Genomic DNA, 5,515 nt, shown 5'->3' with positions numbered 1-5,515 from the left:
TTCCGACACAAGTTTAGGGGAGGCATTCAAAGCCCTAATGGTAAATATGGCTACAGCTGATCCATCTACGATGGAGGACGATGATCAAATGCCAACATGGGAAGACCCGTGGGTTCATCATCTGAACATGCAGTATGGTGACAGGTTTGAACAAAGGGAACCCCCCACTGAGGATAAAATAGTCCAAGTTAACATGGGCGACGAGGTCAACCCAAAGCTAATATTCATCAGCGATAGTCTTCCTCCAAATGAGAAGGAGGAGTTAATTGCTCTCATCAGGGAGTATATTGATGTCTTTGCTTGGAACTACGAGGATATGCCAGGGCTTGACCCCAATGTGGCAATGCACCGCCTCGATATCAAGCCGGATGCCAAACCTGTCAAGCAACAGCAAAGACGGTTTCGTCCGCAGATTATGAAAGCCATTGAGGCGGAGGTTAAGAAATTAATCGAATCAGGATTTATCCGAGAGGAACAACATCCAGATTGGTTAGCCAATATCGTTCCGGTCATGAAGAAGAACGGTAAAATCAGGATTTGCATTGATTTTAGGGACCTGAATACAGCATGTCCAAAAGACGACTTTCCTCTCCCAATCACGGATGTCATTATCGATAATACATGCGGATTTGAAAGGATGTATTTCATGGATGGGTTTTCAGGATATAACCAAATCAAGATGCACCCAGATGATGAGAAGCATACAGCGTTCAGAACGCCCCTCGGTGTATTTTGCTACACGGTGATGCCATTCGGTCTAAAGAATGCAGGCGTCACGTATCAACGAACGATGACTAAGATCTTCCAAGAACATCTTAGGAAAACAGTCGAATGCTACGTTGACGATTTGGTTGTGAAAAGCCGCAACAGAGGAGATCACATCAAGGACTTGAAGACGATGTTCAATCTCATGAGGAGTCACCAACTGAAGATGAACCCCACCAAACCCTTCCTCGGAATGTCCAGCGGAAAATTTCTTGTATTCGTCGTCACCACTAAAGGTATACATATTGATCCTGACAAAGTGAAGGCGATACACGAACTGCAACCTCCTAGAAATCTAAGAGAGCTTAGAGGACTGCAAGGGCAACTAGCTTACATCCGGCGGTTCATCTCAAACCTTTCTGGGAAGTGCCAACCATTCTCTAAGCTAAACAAGAAAGGGGTGTCATTTATTTGGGATGACGCCTGCCAAAAAGCATTCGAAGATATCAAAACGTATCTGACGAATCCTCCTGTTCTCGTTGCACCGAAATCGGGTAAACCGTTCTTGATTTACATCAAGGCGATGAACCATTCGATAAGTAGGTGCCGAGTCTCGATATCCGATGATTGAGAAAGAATGCCTCGCATTGGTATTCGCGATGCAAAAGATGCGGCATTACTTGGTTGGACAGACGATTTACGTCATTTCCAATGTTAATCCAGTACGGGTATTTATGACGCAACCCGCCTCTATGAATTGGCGATTAGCGAAATGGGCCCTTCTCTTGTCCCAATATGATTTGCACTTCAAACAACAGAAGTCGATCAAAGGACAAGCGATTTGTGATCTTCTGGCGAAAAACCCGACCACAGATACGGCAGAAGTATACGATGACTTGCCGGATGAAACCCACGAGGTTAACACAACGTCACACCAACAAGTGTGGCAATTATATTTTGATGGTGCTTCGAGGGCAGTTAATAGAGTAATAACCCCAGGGGGTTCTACAGTTTCTTCCGGGGTTGGGGTTGTCTTAATCTCCCCGGGAAAGCATGTGATGCCTCGAGCTTATTCATTGACTAGTCCGTGCTCCAATAACGTAGCCGAGTACAACGCGCTTCTCATTGGACTCAGTTTCGCCAAAGAGCTGGGGGTCGAATATCTCGAAGCCTTTGGGGATTCTCAATTGATAGTCAACCAAGTCCGTGGAGAGTATGAAGTCAGGAACCAGGACCTGATCCCGTATCACCAGGAAGCCATCAAAATGGCAGAATCTTTTAAAGAATTCTTTATTGAATACATCCCTCGTCTCCAAAACGCTTATGCGGATGCACTGGCAGCACTAGCGGTATCACTTGCGCAGCCTCCCGAAACTGAGCTGTTAGTCACAGTAAGGACGCATCAGCTCTGCATACCCATATACGATATGGACATTGAAGAGGAAGACGATGGAAACATAAACGCCAAAGAGGTGAATTCAACTCAAATTGGGTCTGAGTCCCGAGATTGGCGTTTTCCCATCATTGACTACGTCCAGTATGGTATTTTGCCAGAGGATGTAAAAGAAAGAGAATCAATTCGCCGAAGAGCGCCAAGATTTTTCTATAATGCCAAGACCCATACGTTATACCGTAGAGGGTACGATGGTTTATTACTTCGATGCCTTTCGAACAAAGAAGCAGAAGAAGTTCTTAAGGAAGCACACGAAGGAGAATGTGGTGCGCATCAGCCCGGTCCCAAACTATATGATCGTATCAGGAGAATGGGATATTTCTGGCCAACGATGGTTCGAGATGCAATCGAACACGCACGAGAGTGCCTGAAGAAATTCCGCTTAGAGAAGTAAAGACGAACAACGTGATCAATTTCATCAAGCATCATGTCATATACCGACACGGCGTGCCAAGACGGATCATTCATGACAATGGTCCACAGTTCATAAGCAACGCCTTCATCAGGTTTTGTGACAAATTCAAGATTGAAGATGTCTCGTCGACAGCTTATTATCCCGCCGCAAACGGACTAGCTGAGGCTTTCAATAAGACGATCATTAAGATCTTGTCAAAGCTCGTGAAGACCAATAAACGAGACTGGGATGATAAACTCGGTGAAGCACTCTGGGCTTATCGCACCACCATACGCACACCTACAGGAGCCACCCCATATTCGCTGGTATACGGATGCGAGGCTGTGCTACTTTTGGAGATTCAGATCCCGTCACTTCGGATCGCTCTCACAACTGAGATGACGACAGAAGAACACCATCAGAAACGTCTCGAAGAACTCGAGAGGTTGGACGAAAAGCGCTTGGAGGCTCAACAACAAATTGAGTTATATCAAGCCAGAATGTCCAGGGCTTTTAACAAAAGAGTCTGACAGAGAAGTTTCAAGGAAGGAGATCTGGTCCTCGCTGCTCGCCGACCGATAATCCTCAATTCCAAGAAGAAAGGTAAATTCGAACCCAAGTGGGAAGGACCGTTTGTGATAGACACAGTCTACTCAAACGGTGCATATCGGCACCAGACAATTAATGCCAATAAATGGTAAGTTCCTGAAAAAGTACTATCCCTAGTACATTCAGTATAACCCATTTACCGGGAAGTTCCTTGAAGAATATTACACTTAATATTCTAGAGGATAACCCAAAATCTTTCTTTTTGCCACCAAAATCCCTCACTGATCAATTTCAATTGACAGTGGGTCCACTAAAAATGTCTTTCTGGCCCTCTTGACTCTTTCCATGAACAAGAGGTCCACTTTAATTTCGGAGTCCCTTTCGATAAACGAAAGAACTCCCTTCTTCTTCTCTTTGGTTAAGCCCTCTCATGGCTATAACCGAAGTTGAAGTTTCACTTCGATAAACGAAGAACTCTTTTTTCGGTTTAGATTACCAATCCTATAAAAAGGCAGGTTTGTCTAGATTTTCCAGATTCTCGGAGTGGAGATCCTACTTCTAGTTTCTTTTGCGCTAGAAATAGAATATAAAATTCTCCCTTTCCAGAATCAAGGAATAGAATATAAAATTCTTCCTTCCTTGTTATTCGGGTTTGCCTTCACCCTAAAAGAAGACCGGGAAATAGAAAATAAAATTCTTCCTTTCCCGCACCAACCTTTTCCAAAAATTTATCAATCTAGGATTCATCCTAGGAAGTTTATCCCGAATCCTAAGCAGGGATAAGTCTGCGCCTAACACGCGCTGCCGGTTTAGTCTTTTTCCGTAGAAAAAGACACCAGAGTTCGATTATGGGGTATTCTATCCTGAAACCTAAGCAAGGATAAGTCTGCGCTTAACCCGCACTGCCGGTTAGTTCTTAATCGTTAAAAAGAACACTCGTCCGCATATTCAACATTGTGGCAGGTCGTTATTAATAACACCAAGATCCATGCCTCACACGCATAGGAAGTTTATCCCGAATCCTAAGCAGGGATAAGTCTGCACCAAACACGCGCTGCCGGATTAGTCTTTTTCCGTAGAAAAAGACACCAGAGTTCGATTCTGGGGTATTTTATCCTGAAACCTAAGCAAGGATAAGTCAGTGCTTAACTCGCACCGCCGGTTAGTTCTTAACCGTTAAAAAGAACACCCGCCCACATATTCAACATTGTGGCAGGTTGTTATTAATAACACCAAAATCCATACCTTACACGCATGGGGAATTTCATCCTGAATCCTAAGAAAGGATATGCCGACGCCTAACACGCGTCGCCGGTTTAGTCTTTCTCCGAAGAAAAAGACACCAGAGTTCGATTCTGGGAAATTTTATCCCGAAGCCTAAGTAGGGATAAGTCAGCGTCTAAAACACGTTGCTGGGTAGCCTATTTCCATAACAATAGCGAAGTCTACATATTCGAAGTTGTAGCATTAAGTCTAAGGGAGTTCATCCCTTTAGCACAACGTCACATGCGGAACGGATTTAGACAATCCACATGCTAGCCCGAATCAAACCCCGATTCAAACGGTAGTCGGTAAAGGCTTATCAAACCCGTTGAAGGTTGGGGGTTAGCCAAAAATCCTAAAGTCAACACCTAACACGTGTCGCTGGGTAGCCTATTCCCGTAACAATGGCGAAGTCTATGTATTCAATATCATAGCATAAAGTCTCGGAGAATTTACTCTCTTAGCGCAACGTGACATGCGGAACGGATTTAGACAATCCGCATGCTAGCCCGACTCAAACGGTAGTCGGTAAAGGCTTATCAAACCCGTTGATGGCTGAGGGTTTGCCAAAAATCCTAAAAGTATTATGGTCAATCATTTCAAACGGAATGAGGAATCATAATAAAGATAAAGACAAAAGAAACCAGTTCCACTAATAGGATCAAAAGTCAAGACATTCAGCAAATGAAATCATACATCAAAAACATGGCCAAAAATCTGCTGATTAAGCTTAGACAGCTTCTCATCATAAGCTTGCCTCAGCTCAACTCGGATGGACTCCTCGGTGGTGGCTAAAGTGTTCGCAGCAACCTCCTCTGTCTCAACCAACTTCTGTTTCAAGGACTTCAGCTCATCAGATAAAGCGGTGTGCGCCTGCTGATCCTGTATCTTCGTCATCTGAAGAATACTCAAAGTCTCCTCTTTCTCACGGAGTTCTCTTCGGAGCTGGTCTATCTGGGTCTCACAAGAAGCAATGGAAGAATCAAGCTCGTCGAGTGAGGATGACCTAATAGCAAGGTTAGCCTCAACTCGATCTACCCGGTCCCCTCAGGAAATACATCTCCAGGCAATTGGTCATCAATTTGAGGAGAACCATACATGAAGTGGAGCATAGGAGTGTCCACGAGCAAGCCTTCCTCGTCAAAATCATC

Source organism: Asparagus officinalis, chromosome 6 (assembly GCF_001876935.1).
Source record: "Asparagus officinalis chromosome 6, Aspof.V1, whole genome shotgun sequence".
Classification (NCBI taxonomy): domain Eukaryota; kingdom Viridiplantae; phylum Streptophyta; class Magnoliopsida; order Asparagales; family Asparagaceae; genus Asparagus; species Asparagus officinalis.
This window is presented reverse-complemented; position numbering follows the sequence as displayed.